The sequence below is a fragment of the Schistocerca nitens genome, unplaced genomic scaffold (genome assembly GCF_023898315.1).
Source record: "Schistocerca nitens isolate TAMUIC-IGC-003100 unplaced genomic scaffold, iqSchNite1.1 HiC_scaffold_385, whole genome shotgun sequence".
Taxonomy (NCBI): Eukaryota; Metazoa; Arthropoda; class Insecta; order Orthoptera; family Acrididae; genus Schistocerca; species Schistocerca nitens.
The window spans coordinates 848038-865880 of record NW_026045919.1 but is presented as its reverse complement, the minus strand read 5'-3'; the positions used below and the strand labels follow the sequence as shown (position 1 = coordinate 865880).

General features: G+C 49.6%; 26 non-coding genes across 26 annotated transcripts; all 26 read right to left on the bottom strand.

The window, feature by feature from the left end:
* Nucleotides 1-3941: 3941 nt before the first annotated feature.
* Trnas-cga (transfer RNA serine (anticodon CGA)) lies at nt 3942-4023 on the bottom strand. The gene has a single exon. It is a non-coding gene; the product is annotated as a tRNA-Ser (tRNA).
* Nucleotides 4024-4160: 137 nt separating this feature from the next.
* Trnak-uuu (transfer RNA lysine (anticodon UUU)) lies at nt 4161-4233 on the bottom strand. The gene has a single exon. It is a non-coding gene; the product is annotated as a tRNA-Lys (tRNA).
* A 536-nt stretch (nt 4234-4769) lies between these two features.
* Nucleotides 4770-4842, bottom strand: Trnaf-gaa (transfer RNA phenylalanine (anticodon GAA)). The gene has a single exon. It is a non-coding gene; the product is annotated as a tRNA-Phe (tRNA).
* A 576-nt stretch (nt 4843-5418) lies between these two features.
* Nucleotides 5419-5500, bottom strand: Trnas-uga (transfer RNA serine (anticodon UGA)). Its single transcript has one exon. It is a non-coding gene; the product is annotated as a tRNA-Ser (tRNA).
* A 698-nt stretch (nt 5501-6198) lies between these two features.
* Nucleotides 6199-6280, bottom strand: Trnas-cga (transfer RNA serine (anticodon CGA)). Its single transcript has one exon. It is a non-coding gene; the product is annotated as a tRNA-Ser (tRNA).
* Nucleotides 6281-6417: 137 nt separating this feature from the next.
* Nucleotides 6418-6490, bottom strand: Trnak-uuu (transfer RNA lysine (anticodon UUU)). Its single transcript has one exon. It is a non-coding gene; the product is annotated as a tRNA-Lys (tRNA).
* Nucleotides 6491-7026: 536 nt separating this feature from the next.
* Trnaf-gaa (transfer RNA phenylalanine (anticodon GAA)) lies at nt 7027-7099 on the bottom strand. Its single transcript has one exon. It is a non-coding gene; the product is annotated as a tRNA-Phe (tRNA).
* A 576-nt stretch (nt 7100-7675) lies between these two features.
* Nucleotides 7676-7757, bottom strand: Trnas-uga (transfer RNA serine (anticodon UGA)). Its single transcript has one exon. It is a non-coding gene; the product is annotated as a tRNA-Ser (tRNA).
* Nucleotides 7758-8455: 698 nt separating this feature from the next.
* On the bottom strand, nt 8456-8537 carry Trnas-cga (transfer RNA serine (anticodon CGA)). The gene has a single exon. It is a non-coding gene; the product is annotated as a tRNA-Ser (tRNA).
* A 137-nt stretch (nt 8538-8674) lies between these two features.
* On the bottom strand, nt 8675-8747 carry Trnak-uuu (transfer RNA lysine (anticodon UUU)). The gene has a single exon. It is a non-coding gene; the product is annotated as a tRNA-Lys (tRNA).
* Nucleotides 8748-9283: 536 nt separating this feature from the next.
* On the bottom strand, nt 9284-9356 carry Trnaf-gaa (transfer RNA phenylalanine (anticodon GAA)). Its single transcript has one exon. It is a non-coding gene; the product is annotated as a tRNA-Phe (tRNA).
* A 576-nt stretch (nt 9357-9932) lies between these two features.
* Trnas-uga (transfer RNA serine (anticodon UGA)) lies at nt 9933-10014 on the bottom strand. The gene has a single exon. It is a non-coding gene; the product is annotated as a tRNA-Ser (tRNA).
* A 698-nt stretch (nt 10015-10712) lies between these two features.
* On the bottom strand, nt 10713-10794 carry Trnas-cga (transfer RNA serine (anticodon CGA)). The gene has a single exon. It is a non-coding gene; the product is annotated as a tRNA-Ser (tRNA).
* Nucleotides 10795-10931: 137 nt separating this feature from the next.
* Nucleotides 10932-11004, bottom strand: Trnak-uuu (transfer RNA lysine (anticodon UUU)). The gene has a single exon. It is a non-coding gene; the product is annotated as a tRNA-Lys (tRNA).
* Nucleotides 11005-11540: 536 nt separating this feature from the next.
* Trnaf-gaa (transfer RNA phenylalanine (anticodon GAA)) lies at nt 11541-11613 on the bottom strand. Its single transcript has one exon. It is a non-coding gene; the product is annotated as a tRNA-Phe (tRNA).
* Nucleotides 11614-12189: 576 nt separating this feature from the next.
* Nucleotides 12190-12271, bottom strand: Trnas-uga (transfer RNA serine (anticodon UGA)). Its single transcript has one exon. It is a non-coding gene; the product is annotated as a tRNA-Ser (tRNA).
* Nucleotides 12272-12969: 698 nt separating this feature from the next.
* Nucleotides 12970-13051, bottom strand: Trnas-cga (transfer RNA serine (anticodon CGA)). The gene has a single exon. It is a non-coding gene; the product is annotated as a tRNA-Ser (tRNA).
* A 137-nt stretch (nt 13052-13188) lies between these two features.
* Trnak-uuu (transfer RNA lysine (anticodon UUU)) lies at nt 13189-13261 on the bottom strand. The gene has a single exon. It is a non-coding gene; the product is annotated as a tRNA-Lys (tRNA).
* Nucleotides 13262-13797: 536 nt separating this feature from the next.
* Nucleotides 13798-13870, bottom strand: Trnaf-gaa (transfer RNA phenylalanine (anticodon GAA)). Its single transcript has one exon. It is a non-coding gene; the product is annotated as a tRNA-Phe (tRNA).
* A 576-nt stretch (nt 13871-14446) lies between these two features.
* Nucleotides 14447-14528, bottom strand: Trnas-uga (transfer RNA serine (anticodon UGA)). The gene has a single exon. It is a non-coding gene; the product is annotated as a tRNA-Ser (tRNA).
* Nucleotides 14529-15226: 698 nt separating this feature from the next.
* Nucleotides 15227-15308, bottom strand: Trnas-cga (transfer RNA serine (anticodon CGA)). Its single transcript has one exon. It is a non-coding gene; the product is annotated as a tRNA-Ser (tRNA).
* A 137-nt stretch (nt 15309-15445) lies between these two features.
* On the bottom strand, nt 15446-15518 carry Trnak-uuu (transfer RNA lysine (anticodon UUU)). The gene has a single exon. It is a non-coding gene; the product is annotated as a tRNA-Lys (tRNA).
* Nucleotides 15519-16054: 536 nt separating this feature from the next.
* On the bottom strand, nt 16055-16127 carry Trnaf-gaa (transfer RNA phenylalanine (anticodon GAA)). Its single transcript has one exon. It is a non-coding gene; the product is annotated as a tRNA-Phe (tRNA).
* Nucleotides 16128-16703: 576 nt separating this feature from the next.
* On the bottom strand, nt 16704-16785 carry Trnas-uga (transfer RNA serine (anticodon UGA)). Its single transcript has one exon. It is a non-coding gene; the product is annotated as a tRNA-Ser (tRNA).
* Nucleotides 16786-17483: 698 nt separating this feature from the next.
* Trnas-cga (transfer RNA serine (anticodon CGA)) lies at nt 17484-17565 on the bottom strand. The gene has a single exon. It is a non-coding gene; the product is annotated as a tRNA-Ser (tRNA).
* A 137-nt stretch (nt 17566-17702) lies between these two features.
* On the bottom strand, nt 17703-17775 carry Trnak-uuu (transfer RNA lysine (anticodon UUU)). Its single transcript has one exon. It is a non-coding gene; the product is annotated as a tRNA-Lys (tRNA).
* Nucleotides 17776-17843: the final 68 nt, after the last annotated feature.

Here is a 17843-nt window from a genome sequence, read left to right as displayed (position 1 = left end):
GCAATAAAAAGCCGTGATTAACTCTATCAAACGCCTTATCAAAGTCGAGAAACAATAACGCCAAATCAGTGTTGGTAATCCAAGTTAAATAAGTCAGGTCGCGATATTCACACAGGGCATTTAACATCGATCGACCACTGACTGCACTCGTCTGATAAGGGCCAAGTACTTTGCCAAGAAGTACTTTAAGCCTGGTGTTTATAATCCTAGTCAAGATCTTAAAATCGGAGTTAAGCAACGTAATTGGCCGAAAGTCATTTAACATAGTCGGATTGGATGTTTTGGGAACCAGGACAACCATTCCTTCCGTGAACTGCGGGGGGAAGGCAGGACGCGATAACAGGTCGTTATACATGGCGGTCAATTCGTCGCCGATCACATCCCAGAACCGTGAATAAAATTCGACCGGCAAGCCGTCTAAGCCGGCGGCTTTGTTCTTGGCAGCGCACGCAAGGATGGACTTAACTTCAGAGTTTGTGACATTGGCCAAGAGAGCAGCGTTATCATCCTGATCGACCGTGGAGGCGATGTCGTTTAAAAAATCGTCCCCCGCCGATAGATCGGTATCTGACTCGGAATAATGTTGTCGAAAATAATTGAAAACATGCGTCTTGATAGCACCCTGCTCATTGTACAGATTCCCGCCAGCATCCTTCAGATGAGCAATAATTTTTTGTTTACCACGTTTGGTTTCCCGTATGAGATGGAATAACGATGCGGACTCGTGGGCGACGTCATCAGAAGAGCGCGATCGTACCCGATTGCCAACAAGAGCTTCACGAACTAAAGCAGTAATTTTTGCTTTGATACGCTTGATGCGGATCAGGTTGTCGGACAAAGCAGAGGGATCGCTGTACAGCTGGCGTAAACCGAGGAAATAAAATTCTAGAGACCGTTTCCTCCAATAAGCCCTGGTCCTGGCAAACTGGTAAATACATTTCGTAATCCGCGGTTTAACAAGCTCCGTCCACCAAAGAACGCGCTCCCTATACCGAGCTTGCCTCTGGAGGCACTGCTGCCAGGTGTCAACGAGGCAACGCCGTAACTCCGCTTCATCTAACAGCGAGACATTCAGCTGCCACGTGCCGCGTCCCAAAAAGGTCTGCTGTCGCACATTCCGAATCGTTATATGGTATGCGGAGTGGTCACTGAAACTGAGCGGCCATAGTTCACAATCACGAATGGTATGTAAAAGATCTTGAGAAACATAAAACCTATCCAGACGGCTAGAAGAAGCAGCACTTACATAGGTATAGCCCATCGTGTGTGGTCGAAGATGACACCAACTATCTTGTAAATGCAGTCCATCTGTTAACATTAGTAGCTCGGGACAAAAATTAAAATTCGGACTTTGATCTTCTTTGCGTAAAACGCAGTTGAAATCCCCACCCAGGATGAGCTTCAGACGCACGTTTGTCAATAAGGGCACAACTTCAGCCCTAAAAAAATCACTTCTGTCCCTTCTGCCAGCGGATCCTGTCGGGGCGTACACGTTCAGGAGAAGCAAATCCTGGAATTGGGCGGCAATGCCGCGTCCCGTGTCTAAAAGCGCTGTAGGTTGATAAGCGATGCCAGCTTTAAATAAAATCGCAGTGCCCGCCTCAGTGCCAAGATTTAATATGGCATCATACCCAGGTATTTCTCCAACCTTGGGTGACACAACTTCTTGGAAGAAAACTATATCTATATCGGCGGCATATAGATAGTCGGTCAAGCATTTAAGTTTGACATCGGATGCGATCCTATTTAAATTAACTGTGGCAAGTTTATAATCTTGCATGGTGGGGATAGAAAGGGTCCGGTTTATTCACTTTCGTCTGCCCAAGACTTGTCAGCTGGCGTATGCTGATGGCCAGTATCCATCAGCTCAGAACGCGGACGGTCGACATGCATCTCCATATCGACCTCCCCCACGTGGCGCGCGACGGAACCCATTTCATCTGTGCCGCCGCGTTCACTGCCGTCTTTTCGGATCTGCTTTATAGTGCGCTGCAATTTCTTTTCCAGAGTGCGGATCTCCTCCTCACTCTGCTTTCGTGCCGACCGCTTAGATTTCCCGGTTCTCGGGGGAGGTGCGTCGCCGTCAGAAACGGTTTGGACGTCCGTCAAGAGACTGTGTGTAGAGCCTTCCTCAGATAGGTCACCGCCGAGAGGGAGGGGTGTGGGGGGTGCCACGTCAGGGGGGCAAGAAACGCGCGACCTGTCGCCACCATCCGACAACTGCTTCAGCTCGACGGACGTAGTTGGAGTAGGGACGGGAGTCGGTCCTGCATGGTCGGCACGAAGGCCGACAGTCGGGGAAACCTGCAGGTGTACAGCGTGGCTGTCGATATCGGCGACATCACTACGAACGGGACATTCGGGGGTCGCCGCAGAGTTGTTTACAATGACCGCACCGGCGTCTGGGGTCACCGCAGCCGGTTGGTGGAGCGTCGGGTGTGTCGTAGGCGACTCCATCAATGTCTGCGCGTAAGACAACCGATTGCCATCGTGCCCATCGAGAGGTGTAAGACGATGTTGTATTCCTCGACGACCCGCCCGGACACGGGGACAAGCAGATATTAAATGGTCCGTAGAACCACAAATTACGCAAGTTCGCGGTTGTCCTTCGTACATCACCAGCGCCCGAAAACCCTGCACCAAAATGTTGGACGGGATGTGCTTCGTCAAATCAATTTTCGCATTCCGAACGCCGTTATCAACATTGAAATGTTTGTAACCCCTCCATTGCTCGGCATGAATTTGCAAGACACTACCGTAGGGAGACAAAGCTTGCCGAATTCTATCGAAGCTAACTTCGAAAGGCAGATTAAATATACGGACGGTTCGTAGCCCTAGTCCAGCATGACTAACGGATACTTTACAAATTTCGCCTTTAGAATTCACAAAATCCGCTGTGCCTTCCGTGAGGGTCATAATACGAACACAAGGATCGTCACTAATCAATTTTACATAAACAGCGTTCGCAAGAAAATCATACGAAAACCCAAGAACTTCGTCATCTCGCAGTCCCAATCGATCGTAAAACCAGTCAACAAGTTCGTAAACCTGTGGTCGAGCAAATCCATACGGAAATCCAAATCGTAGCGTGTAACGTCTCAACTCATCTTCCATCACTTTCTTGAAGTAGTACTTACAGTACCAACAGCTGCGTGCGCCCTTAAGCACAGGCGAAGCGACCACAACCGCACGTCTGCACACGGCCGCGGCCGCGGCGGAACTGTTCCACTCGGCCACGACTGCCTGTGGCAATATCGTCTTCCGACAAGTGAAAGTGACATCTTTAGAAGCAATCCGATGGCAGAAAGCGGCGTGGCCTCACTCTTTTCTCTAGTGTTTCCATTGCCAGCACATTAGCCGTTACGAAAGTGTATTAATTTTCGCCCAGACAGGGGCTTGAACCCAACACCCTTTGGTTGAAAACCTAACGCTCTACCGACTGAGCTACCGTACAGCTGCGTGGTGTGCGAGTGATTCACATGTCGTAATTACTGGCTTATGGCTCCAATGGCGACTTCACCGACTTCCCACTGACGCACCGCTGACGCTGCTTTTCTGTCGTCTTAAGCGGTGGACATACTTGCAAGTAGCTGCGAGATCTTAACAAAAGAAACGCTGCACCATTGCTTTTGCCGCACTCGAATGACTGAATTACGATTCTTAAAAAGAAATGAATGTTCGCTCTGTCCAACACTTCCAAGCACATCTGTGTACTCACAAACTCGGCGTCGGCGCGAGAAAATGACGGGAGCGCACTCGTGGGCCTGCGACGGCTTTCTGCAGTCCCAGCGTCAGTGCGAGGTGAACCGGTAGCCACAGGAAGCAGCGGCCGTTGCGAAACTCAGTATTCTTAAATTTTCGTCTTGTTGAGAGTGGCGTCATTGGTTTGCATCCGCGTTCACGTGTGTGAAAATATTTGCTGCTCTTTACGCAAAATCGCACGCAGCCGGTAGGACTCGAACCTACGCTCCCAGAGGGAATCTGATTTCGAGTCAGACGCCTTAACCACTCGGCCACGACTGCCGGTAGCGCGAGTTCTGCCGACACATGCAACTGCTACCGTTTAAAGCACTGTGGTGTCAGGAAACGGCGTAGTTGCATTCTTTTCCGTAGTGTTTCCACCTCTACTAGACGAATCACTACCAAAGTATTAAAATTTCCGCCCGGACAGGGACTTGAACCCTGGACCCTTAGGTTAAAAGCCTAATGCTCTACCGACTGAGCTATCCGGGCTCACAAGACGTTTGTAGACCTTCCACGATACACAACTGCACATTGACTCATGTCCTTTACTGTTGTGCACTCGCTGCATGGAGCTGTAACTAATAAAACGTCGCCTGGATGCTGTCTACAAACTTATCGTGCTAAGCTCGTAACAGACTATCGAAGAATGCTGACACATGACGCAAGAACAAATTGCAGCAATCGTTACGTCTCATACGTTGGAGCAGAGGATTTACGTGTTCTGTCGACACTCACTGGGCAACTGGAAAATTCACAAGCATTTCGAATGCAATGTTTCCCACGTTTTCGCTCATTTCACGGTTCCGTTGGAGACGTTCTTCACGTCCTGACACAAAAAAGGGAACGCAATAGGTAGGACTTTTTTTATTTTCTTGCTTCCCAGGCATTTGCCTACTGTGTTCCTCTTATGGCATGCACTGGACAACCAGAACAGCTACAGGAGGGAGTCATTTTTGTTCTCGGCGGTAGTTACATTATCACAAACTCAGAGCAATTCCATTGGCGTCAGCTTCAAAACGAATGCATGCCGAAACCCGGGATCGAACCAGGGACCTTTAGATCTTCAGTCTAACGCTCTCCCAACTGAGCTATTTCGGCTGACGTTGAACGTCTCTGTTTTGCACGTCTTCGTTGACCTCTGCCCCGTCGCCAATTTCACAGTCATCTTCATCTGATAAGACACAGGGACGCTGAAAGGCGAGCAGCAGATGCAGTGAAGTACCACACACATTTCTTCTGCTTCCATCATCGTAACAAGCAAACACTTCGACTCGATTCATGTAATATTGACATCGCTGACGCTAGAAAACCTGTGCTATATCGATGCCACGTGCAACTCGTGTGCAAAGAACGAGACACAAGAAGCAGTGAGCCTCTCCAGCGTGTGAGAGGCAGCATCTAGCAGATACACACGGTAAAACATTTGACTTGCGCTAGCTCATAAATTGCTACACGTCATCGTCTGCAAGCTAAAATGGACACATCTGCACTGCCCAGAGAGGTGACACTTGCACTGACACCTGGTGGACGGCTGTGAGACGAGGAGATGAGCTGTGGCTTCTGGGCGCGACTGTAGCGCTGCACCCTGCACATTGCTGGCGATCCACGTGTTTAGTGGAGACGCAACCGCTAGGATGCAGCTGAACGTCCTTCTTCTGAGAGCGAGAAAATTTTCGCAGTCGGCAGGACTCGAACCTACGCTCCCAGAGGGAATCTGATTTCAAGTCAGACGCCTTAACCACTCGGCCACGACTGCCTGTGGCAATATCGTCTTCCGACAAGTGAAAGTGACATCTTTAGAAGCAATCCGATGGCAGAAAGCGGCGTGGCCTCACTCTTTTCTCTAGTGTTTCCATTGCCAGCACATTAGCCGTTACGAAAGTGTATTAATTTTCGCCCAGACAGGGGCTTGAACCCAACACCCTTTGGTTGAAAACCTAACGCTCTACCGACTGAGCTACCGTACAGCTGCGTGGTGTGCGAGTGATTCACATGTCGTAATTACTGGCTTATGGCTCCAATGGCGACTTCACCGACTTCCCACTGACGCACCGCTGACGCTGCTTTTCTGTCGTCTTAAGCGGTGGACATACTTGCAAGTAGCTGCGAGATCTTAACAAAAGAAACGCTGCACCATTGCTTTTGCCGCACTCGAATGACTGAATTACGATTCTTAAAAAGAAATGAATGTTCGCTCTGTCCAACACTTCCAAGCACATCTGTGTACTCACAAACTCGGCGTCGGCGCGAGAAAATGACGGGAGCGCACTCGTGGGCCTGCGACGGCTTTCTGCAGTCCCAGCGTCAGTGCGAGGTGAACCGGTAGCCACAGGAAGCAGCGGCCGTTGCGAAACTCAGTATTCTTAAATTTTCGTCTTGTTGAGAGTGGCGTCATTGGTTTGCATCCGCGTTCACGTGTGTGAAAATATTTGCTGCTCTTTACGCAAAATCGCACGCAGCCGGTAGGACTCGAACCTACGCTCCCAGAGGGAATCTGATTTCGAGTCAGACGCCTTAACCACTCGGCCACGACTGCCGGTAGCGCGAGTTCTGCCGACACATGCAACTGCTACCGTTTAAAGCACTGTGGTGTCAGGAAACGGCGTAGTTGCATTCTTTTCCGTAGTGTTTCCACCTCTACTAGACGAATCACTACCAAAGTATTAAAATTTCCGCCCGGACAGGGACTTGAACCCTGGACCCTTAGGTTAAAAGCCTAATGCTCTACCGACTGAGCTATCCGGGCTCACAAGACGTTTGTAAACCTTCCACGATACACAACTGCACATTGACTCATGTCCTTTACTGTTGTGCACTCGCTGCATGGAGCTGTAACTAATAAAACGTCGCCTGGATGCTGTCTACAAACTTATCGTGCTAAGCTCGTAACAGACTATCGAAGAATGCTGACACATGACGCAAGAACAAATTGCAGCAATCGTTACGTCTCATACGTTGGAGCAGAGGATTTACGTGTTCTGTCGACACTCACTGGGCAACTGGAAAATTCACAAGCATTTCGAATGCAATGTTTCCCACGTTTTCGCTCATTTCACGGTTCCGTTGGAGACGTTCTTCACGTCCTGACACAAAAAAGGGAACGCAATAGGTAGGACTTTTTTTATTTTCTTGCTTCCCAGGCATTTGCCTACTGTGTTCCTCTTATGGCATGCACTGGACAACCAGAACAGCTACAGGAGGGAGTCATTTTTGTTCTCGGCGGTAGTTACATTATCACAAACTCAGAGCAATTCCATTGGCGTCAGCTTCAAAACGAATGCATGCCGAAACCCGGGATCGAACCAGGGACCTTTAGATCTTCAGTCTAACGCTCTCCCAACTGAGCTATTTCGGCTGACGTTGAACGTCTCTGTTTTGCACGTCTTCGTTGACCTCTGCCCCGTCGCCAATTTCACAGTCATCTTCATCTGATAAGACACAGGGACGCTGAAAGGCGAGCAGCAGATGCAGTGAAGTACCACACACATTTCTTCTGCTTCCATCATCGTAACAAGCAAACACTTCGACTCGATTCATGTAATATTGACATCGCTGACGCTAGAAAACCTGTGCTATATCGATGCCACGTGCAACTCGTGTGCAAAGAACGAGACACAAGAAGCAGTGAGCCTCTCCAGCGTGTGAGAGGCAGCATCTAGCAGATACACACGGTAAAACATTTGACTTGCGCTAGCTCATAAATTGCTACACGTCATCGTCTGCAAGCTAAAATGGACACATCTGCACTGCCCAGAGAGGTGACACTTGCACTGACACCTGGTGGACGGCTGTGAGACGAGGAGATGAGCTGTGGCTTCTGGGCGCGACTGTAGCGCTGCACCCTGCACATTGCTGGCGATCCACGTGTTTAGTGGAGACGCAACCGCTAGGATGCAGCTGAACGTCCTTCTTCTGAGAGCGAGAAAATTTTCGCAGTCGGCAGGACTCGAACCTACGCTCCCAGAGGGAATCTGATTTCAAGTCAGACGCCTTAACCACTCGGCCACGACTGCCTGTGGCAATATCGTCTTCCGACAAGTGAAAGTGACATCTTTAGAAGCAATCCGATGGCAGAAAGCGGCGTGGCCTCACTCTTTTCTCTAGTGTTTCCATTGCCAGCACATTAGCCGTTACGAAAGTGTATTAATTTTCGCCCAGACAGGGGCTTGAACCCAACACCCTTTGGTTGAAAACCTAACGCTCTACCGACTGAGCTACCGTACAGCTGCGTGGTGTGCGAGTGATTCACATGTCGTAATTACTGGCTTATGGCTCCAATGGCGACTTCACCGACTTCCCACTGACGCACCGCTGACGCTGCTTTTCTGTCGTCTTAAGCGGTGGACATACTTGCAAGTAGCTGCGAGATCTTAACAAAAGAAACGCTGCACCATTGCTTTTGCCGCACTCGAATGACTGAATTACGATTCTTAAAAAGAAATGAATGTTCGCTCTGTCCAACACTTCCAAGCACATCTGTGTACTCACAAACTCGGCGTCGGCGCGAGAAAATGACGGGAGCGCACTCGTGGGCCTGCGACGGCTTTCTGCAGTCCCAGCGTCAGTGCGAGGTGAACCGGTAGCCACAGGAAGCAGCGGCCGTTGCGAAACTCAGTATTCTTAAATTTTCGTCTTGTTGAGAGTGGCGTCATTGGTTTGCATCCGCGTTCACGTGTGTGAAAATATTTGCTGCTCTTTACGCAAAATCGCACGCAGCCGGTAGGACTCGAACCTACGCTCCCAGAGGGAATCTGATTTCGAGTCAGACGCCTTAACCACTCGGCCACGACTGCCGGTAGCGCGAGTTCTGCCGACACATGCAACTGCTACCGTTTAAAGCACTGTGGTGTCAGGAAACGGCGTAGTTGCATTCTTTTCCGTAGTGTTTCCACCTCTACTAGACGAATCACTACCAAAGTATTAAAATTTCCGCCCGGACAGGGACTTGAACCCTGGACCCTTAGGTTAAAAGCCTAATGCTCTACCGACTGAGCTATCCGGGCTCACAAGACGTTTGTAAACCTTCCACGATACACAACTGCACATTGACTCATGTCCTTTACTGTTGTGCACTCGCTGCATGGAGCTGTAACTAATAAAACGTCGCCTGGATGCTGTCTACAAACTTATCGTGCTAAGCTCGTAACAGACTATCGAAGAATGCTGACACATGACGCAAGAACAAATTGCAGCAATCGTTACGTCTCATACGTTGGAGCAGAGGATTTACGTGTTCTGTCGACACTCACTGGGCAACTGGAAAATTCACAAGCATTTCGAATGCAATGTTTCCCACGTTTTCGCTCATTTCACGGTTCCGTTGGAGACGTTCTTCACGTCCTGACACAAAAAAGGGAACGCAATAGGTAGGACTTTTTTTATTTTCTTGCTTCCCAGGCATTTGCCTACTGTGTTCCTCTTATGGCATGCACTGGACAACCAGAACAGCTACAGGAGGGAGTCATTTTTGTTCTCGGCGGTAGTTACATTATCACAAACTCAGAGCAATTCCATTGGCGTCAGCTTCAAAACGAATGCATGCCGAAACCCGGGATCGAACCAGGGACCTTTAGATCTTCAGTCTAACGCTCTCCCAACTGAGCTATTTCGGCTGACGTTGAACGTCTCTGTTTTGCACGTCTTCGTTGACCTCTGCCCCGTCGCCAATTTCACAGTCATCTTCATCTGATAAGACACAGGGACGCTGAAAGGCGAGCAGCAGATGCAGTGAAGTACCACACACATTTCTTCTGCTTCCATCATCGTAACAAGCAAACACTTCGACTCGATTCATGTAATATTGACTTCGCTGACGCTAGAAAACCTGTGCTATATCGATGCCACGTGCAACTCGTGTGCAAAGAACGAGACACAAGAAGCAGTGAGCCTCTCCAGCGTGTGAGAGGCAGCATCTAGCAGATACACACGGTAAAACATTTGACTTGCGCTAGCTCATAAATTGCTACACGTCATCGTCTGCAAGCTAAACTGGACACATCTGCACTGCCCAGAGAGGTGACACTTGCACTGACACCTGGTGGACGGCTGTGAGACGAGGAGATGAGCTGTGGCTTCTGGGCGCGACTGTAGCGCTGCACCCTGCACATTGCTGGCGATCCACGTGTTTAGTGGAGACGCAACCGCTAGGATGCAGCTGAACGTCCTTCTTCTGAGAGCGAGAAAATTTTCGCAGTCGGCAGGACTCGAACCTACGCTCCCAGAGGGAATCTGATTTCAAGTCAGACGCCTTAACCACTCGGCCACGACTGCCTGTGGCAATATCGTCTTCCGACAAGTGAAAGTGACATCTTTAGAAGCAATCCGATGGCAGAAAGCGGCGTGGCCTCACTCTTTTCTCTAGTGTTTCCATTGCCAGCACATTAGCCGTTACGAAAGTGTATTAATTTTCGCCCAGACAGGGGCTTGAACCCAACACCCTTTGGTTGAAAACCTAACGCTCTACCGACTGAGCTACCGTACAGCTGCGTGGTGTGCGAGTGATTCACATGTCGTAATTACTGGCTTATGGCTCCAATGGCGACTTCACCGACTTCCCACTGACGCACCGCTGACGCTGCTTTTCTGTCGTCTTAAGCGGTGGACATACTTGCAAGTAGCTGCGAGATCTTAACAAAAGAAACGCTGCACCATTGCTTTTGCCGCACTCGAATGACTGAATTACGATTCTTAAAAAGAAATGAATGTTCGCTCTGTCCAACACTTCCAAGCACATCTGTGTACTCACAAACTCGGCGTCGGCGCGAGAAAATGACGGGAGCGCACTCGTGGGCCTGCGACGGCTTTCTGCAGTCCCAGCGTCAGTGCGAGGTGAACCGGTAGCCACAGGAAGCAGCGGCCGTTGCGAAACTCAGTATTCTTAAATTTTCGTCTTGTTGAGAGTGGCGTCATTGGTTTGCATCCGCGTTCACGTGTGTGAAAATATTTGCTGCTCTTTACGCAAAATCGCACGCAGCCGGTAGGACTCGAACCTACGCTCCCAGAGGGAATCTGATTTCGAGTCAGACGCCTTAACCACTCGGCCACGACTGCCGGTAGCGCGAGTTCTGCCGACACATGCAACTGCTACCGTTTAAAGCACTGTGGTGTCAGGAAACGGCGTAGTTGCATTCTTTTCCGTAGTGTTTCCACCTCTACTAGACGAATCACTACCAAAGTATTAAAATTTCCGCCCGGACAGGGACTTGAACCCTGGACCCTTAGGTTAAAAGCCTAATGCTCTACCGACTGAGCTATCCGGGCTCACAAGACGTTTGTAAACCTTCCACGATACACAACTGCACATTGACTCATGTCCTTTACTGTTGTGCACTCGCTGCATGGAGCTGTAACTAATAAAACGTCGCCTGGATGCTGTCTACAAACTTATCGTGCTAAGCTCGTAACAGACTATCGAAGAATGCTGACACATGACGCAAGAACAAATTGCAGCAATCGTTACGTCTCATACGTTGGAGCAGAGGATTTACGTGTTCTGTCGACACTCACTGGGCAACTGGAAAATTCACAAGCATTTCGAATGCAATGTTTCCCACGTTTTCGCTCATTTCACGGTTCCGTTGGAGACGTTCTTCACGTCCTGACACAAAAAAGGGAACGCAATAGGTAGGACTTTTTTTATTTTCTTGCTTCCCAGGCATTTGCCTACTGTGTTCCTCTTATGGCATGCACTGGACAACCAGAACAGCTACAGGAGGGAGTCATTTTTGTTCTCGGCGGTAGTTACATTATCACAAACTCAGAGCAATTCCATTGGCGTCAGCTTCAAAACGAATGCATGCCGAAACCCGGGATCGAACCAGGGACCTTTAGATCTTCAGTCTAACGCTCTCCCAACTGAGCTATTTCGGCTGACGTTGAACGTCTCTGTTTTGCACGTCTTCGTTGACCTCTGCCCCGTCGCCAATTTCACAGTCATCTTCATCTGATAAGACACAGGGACGCTGAAAGGCGAGCAGCAGATGCAGTGAAGTACCACACACATTTCTTCTGCTTCCATCATCGTAACAAGCAAACACTTCGACTCGATTCATGTAATATTGACTTCGCTGACGCTAGAAAACCTGTGCTATATCGATGCCACGTGCAACTCGTGTGCAAAGAACGAGACACAAGAAGCAGTGAGCCTCTCCAGCGTGTGAGAGGCAGCATCTAGCAGATACACACGGTAAAACATTTGACTTGCGCTAGCTCATAAATTGCTACACGTCATCGTCTGCAAGCTAAACTGGACACATCTGCACTGCCCAGAGAGGTGACACTTGCACTGACACCTGGTGGACGGCTGTGAGACGAGGAGATGAGCTGTGGCTTCTGGGCGCGACTGTAGCGCTGCACCCTGCACATTGCTGGCGATCCACGTGTTTAGTGGAGACGCAACCGCTAGGATGCAGCTGAACGTCCTTCTTCTGAGAGCGAGAAAATTTTCGCAGTCGGCAGGACTCGAACCTACGCTCCCAGAGGGAATCTGATTTCAAGTCAGACGCCTTAACCACTCGGCCACGACTGCCTGTGGCAATATCGTCTTCCGACAAGTGAAAGTGACATCTTTAGAAGCAATCCGATGGCAGAAAGCGGCGTGGCCTCACTCTTTTCTCTAGTGTTTCCATTGCCAGCACATTAGCCGTTACGAAAGTGTATTAATTTTCGCCCAGACAGGGGCTTGAACCCAACACCCTTTGGTTGAAAACCTAACGCTCTACCGACTGAGCTACCGTACAGCTGCGTGGTGTGCGAGTGATTCACATGTCGTAATTACTGGCTTATGGCTCCAATGGCGACTTCACCGACTTCCCACTGACGCACCGCTGACGCTGCTTTTCTGTCGTCTTAAGCGGTGGACATACTTGCAAGTAGCTGCGAGATCTTAACAAAAGAAACGCTGCACCATTGCTTTTGCCGCACTCGAATGACTGAATTACGATTCTTAAAAAGAAATGAATGTTCGCTCTGTCCAACACTTCCAAGCACATCTGTGTACTCACAAACTCGGCGTCGGCGCGAGAAAATGACGGGAGCGCACTCGTGGGCCTGCGACGGCTTTCTGCAGTCCCAGCGTCAGTGCGAGGTGAACCGGTAGCCACAGGAAGCAGCGGCCGTTGCGAAACTCAGTATTCTTAAATTTTCGTCTTGTTGAGAGTGGCGTCATTGGTTTGCATCCGCGTTCACGTGTGTGAAAATATTTGCTGCTCTTTACGCAAAATCGCACGCAGCCGGTAGGACTCGAACCTACGCTCCCAGAGGGAATCTGATTTCGAGTCAGACGCCTTAACCACTCGGCCACGACTGCCGGTAGCGCGAGTTCTGCCGACACATGCAACTGCTACCGTTTAAAGCACTGTGGTGTCAGGAAACGGCGTAGTTGCATTCTTTTCCGTAGTGTTTCCACCTCTACTAGACGAATCACTACCAAAGTATTAAAATTTCCGCCCGGACAGGGACTTGAACCCTGGACCCTTAGGTTAAAAGCCTAATGCTCTACCGACTGAGCTATCCGGGCTCACAAGACGTTTGTAAACCTTCCACGATACACAACTGCACATTGACTCATGTCCTTTACTGTTGTGCACTCGCTGCATGGAGCTGTAACTAATAAAACGTCGCCTGGATGCTGTCTACAAACTTATCGTGCTAAGCTCGTAACAGACTATCGAAGAATGCTGACACATGACGCAAGAACAAATTGCAGCAATCGTTACGTCTCATACGTTGGAGCAGAGGATTTACGTGTTCTGTCGACACTCACTGGGCAACTGGAAAATTCACAAGCATTTCGAATGCAATGTTTCCCACGTTTTCGCTCATTTCACGGTTCCGTTGGAGACGTTCTTCACGTCCTGACACAAAAAAGGGAACGCAATAGGTAGGACTTTTTTTATTTTCTTGCTTCCCAGGCATTTGCCTACTGTGTTCCTCTTATGGCATGCACTGGACAACCAGAACAGCTACAGGAGGGAGTCATTTTTGTTCTCGGCGGTAGTTACATTATCACAAACTCAGAGCAATTCCATTGGCGTCAGCTTCAAAACGAATGCATGCCGAAACCCGGGATCGAACCAGGGACCTTTAGATCTTCAGTCTAACGCTCTCCCAACTGAGCTATTTCGGCTGACGTTGAACGTCTCTGTTTTGCACGTCTTCGTTGACCTCTGCCCCGTCGCCAATTTCACAGTCATCTTCATCTGATAAGACACAGGGACGCTGAAAGGCGAGCAGCAGATGCAGTGAAGTACCACACACATTTCTTCTGCTTCCATCATCGTAACAAGCAAACACTTCGACTCGATTCATGTAATATTGACTTCGCTGACGCTAGAAAACCTGTGCTATATCGATGCCACGTGCAACTCGTGTGCAAAGAACGAGACACAAGAAGCAGTGAGCCTCTCCAGCGTGTGAGAGGCAGCATCTAGCAGATACACACGGTAAAACATTTGACTTGCGCTAGCTCATAAATTGCTACACGTCATCGTCTGCAAGCTAAACTGGACACATCTGCACTGCCCAGAGAGGTGACACTTGCACTGACACCTGGTGGACGGCTGTGAGACGAGGAGATGAGCTGTGGCTTCTGGGCGCGACTGTAGCGCTGCACCCTGCACATTGCTGGCGATCCACGTGTTTAGTGGAGACGCAACCGCTAGGATGCAGCTGAACGTCCTTCTTCTGAGAGCGAGAAAATTTTCGCAGTCGGCAGGACTCGAACCTACGCTCCCAGAGGGAATCTGATTTCAAGTCAGACGCCTTAACCACTCGGCCACGACTGCCTGTGGCAATATCGTCTTCCGACAAGTGAAAGTGACATCTTTAGAAGCAATCCGATGGCAGAAAGCGGCGTGGCCTCACTCTTTTCTCTAGTGTTTCCATTGCCAGCACATTAGCCGTTACGAAAGTGTATTAATTTTCGCCCAGACAGGGGCTTGAACCCAACACCCTTTGGTTGAAAACCTAACGCTCTACCGACTGAGCTACCGTACAGCTGCGTGGTGTGCGAGTGATTCACATGTCGTAATTACTGGCTTATGGCTCCAATGGCGACTTCACCGACTTCCCACTGACGCACCGCTGACGCTGCTTTTCTGTCGTCTTAAGCGGTGGACATACTTGCAAGTAGCTGCGAGATCTTAACAAAAGAAACGCTGCACCATTGCTTTTGCCGCACTCGAATGACTGAATTACGATTCTTAAAAAGAAATGAATGTTCGCTCTGTCCAACACTTCCAAGCACATCTGTGTACTCACAAACTCGGCGTCGGCGCGAGAAAATGACGGGAGCGCACTCGTGGGCCTGCGACGGCTTTCTGCAGTCCCAGCGTCAGTGCGAGGTGAACCGGTAGCCACAGGAAGCAGCGGCCGTTGCGAAACTCAGTATTCTTAAATTTTCGTCTTGTTGAGAGTGGCGTCATTGGTTTGCATCCGCGTTCACGTGTGTGAAAATATTTGCTGCTCTTTACGCAAAATCGCACGCAGCCGGTAGGACTCGAACCTACGCTCCCAGAGGGAATCTGATTTCGAGTCAGACGCCTTAACCACTCGGCCACGACTGCCGGTAGCGCGAGTTCTGCCGACACATGCAACTGCTACCGTTTAAAGCACTGTGGTGTCAGGAAACGGCGTAGTTGCATTCTTTTCCGTAGTGTTTCCACCTCTACTAGACGAATCACTACCAAAGTATTAAAATTTCCGCCCGGACAGGGACTTGAACCCTGGACCCTTAGGTTAAAAGCCTAATGCTCTACCGACTGAGCTATCCGGGCTCACAAGACGTTTGTAAACCTTCCACGATACACAACTGCACATTGACTCATGTCCTTTACTGTTGTGCACTCGCTGCATGGAGCTGTAACTAATAAAACGTCGCCTGGATGCTGTCTACAAACTTATCGTGCTAAGCTCGTAACAGACTATCGAAGAATGCTGACACATGACGCAAGAACAAATTGCAGCAATCGTTACGTCTCATACGTTGGAGCAGAGGATTTACGTGTTCTGTCGACACTCACTGGGCAACTGGAAAATTCACAAGCATTTCGAATGCAATGTTTCCCACGTTTTCGCTCATTTCACGGTTCCGTTGGAGACGTTCTTCACGTCCTGACACAAAAAAGGGAACGCAATAGGTAGGACTTTTTTTATTTTCTTGCTTCCCAGGCATTTGCCTACTGTGTTCCTCTTATGGCATGCACTGGACAACCAGAACAGCTACAGGAGGGAGTCATTTTTGTTCTCGGCGGTAGTTACATTATCACAAACTCAGAGCAATTCCATTGGCGTCAGCTTCAAAACGAATGCATGCCGAAACCCGGGATCGAACCAGGGACCTTTAGATCTTCAGTCTAACGCTCTCCCAACTGAGCTATTTCGGCTGACGTTGAACGTCTCTGTTTTGCACGTCTTCGTTGACCTCTGCCCCGTCGCCAATTTCACAGTCATCTTCATCTGATAAGACACAGGGACGCTGAAAGGCGAGCAGCAGATGCAGTGAAGTACCACACACATTTCTTCTGCTTCCATCATCGTAACAAGCAAACACTTCGACTCGATTCATGTAATATTGACTTCGCTGACGCTAGAAAACCTGTGCTATATCGATGCCACGTGCAACTCGTGTGCAAAGAACGAGACACAAGAAGCAGTGAGCCTCTCCAGCGTGTGAGAGGCAGCATCTAGCAGATACACACGGTAAAACATTTGACTTGCGCTAGCTCATAAATTGCTACACGTCATCGTCTGCAAGCTAAAATGGACACATCTGCACTGCCCAGAGAGGTGACACTTGCACTGACACCTGGTGGACGGCTGTGAGACGAGGAGATGAGCTGTGGCTTCTGGGCGCGACTGTAGCGCTGCACCCTGCACATTGCTGGCGATCCACGTGTTTAGTGGAGACGCAACCGCTAGGATGCAGCTGAACGTCCTTCTTCTGAGAGCGAGAAAATTTTCGCAGTCGGCAGGACTCGAACCTACGCTCCCAGAGGGAATCTGATTTCAAGTCAGACGCCTTAACCACTCGGCCACGACTGCCTGTGGCAATATCGTCTTCCGACAAGTGAAAGTGACATCTTTAGAAGCAATCCGATGGCAGAAAGCGGCGTGGCCTCACTCTTTTCTCTAGTGTTTCCATTGCCAGCACATTAGCCGTTACGAAAGTGTATTAATTTTCGCCCAGACAGGGGCTTGAACCCAACACCCTTTGGTTGAAAACCTAACGCTCTACCGACTGAGCTACCGTACAGCTGCGTGGTGTGCGAGTGATTCACATGTCGTAATTACTGGCTTATGGCTCCAATGGCGACTTCACCGACTTCCCACTGACGCACCGCTGACGCTGCTTTTCTGTCGTCTTAAGCGGTGGACATACTTGCAAGTAGCTGCGAGATCTTAACAAAAGAAACGCTGCACCATTGCTTTTGCCGCACTCGAATGACTGAATTACGATTCTTAAAAAGAAATGAATGTTCGCTCTGTCCAACACTTCCAAGCACATCTGTGTACTCACAAACTCGGCGTCGGCGCGAGAAAATGACGGGAGCGCACTCGTGGGCCTGCGACGGCTTTCTGCAGTCCCAGCGTCAGTGCGAGGTGAACCGGTAGCCACAGGAAGCAGCGGCCGTTGCGAAACTCAGTATTCTTAAATTTTCGTCTTGTTGAGAGTGGCGTCATTGGTTTGCATCCGCGTTCACGTGTGTGAAAATATTTGCTGCTCTTTACGCAAAATCGCACGCAGCCGGTAGGACTCGAACCTACGCTCCCAGAGGGAATCTGATTTCGAGTCAGACGCCTTAACCACTCGGCCACGACTGCCGGTAGCGCGAGTTCTGCCGACACATGCAACTGCTACCGTTTAAAGCACTGTGGTGTCAGGAAACGGCGTAGTTGCATTCTTTTCCGTAGTGTTTCCACCTCTACTAGACGAATCACTACCAAAGTATTAAAATTTCCGCCCGGACAGGGACTTGAACCCTGGACCCTTAGGTTAAAAGCCTAATGCTCTACCGACTGAGCTATCCGGGCTCACAAGACGTTTGTAAACCTTCCACGATACACAACTGCACATTGACTCATGTCCTTTACTGTTGTGC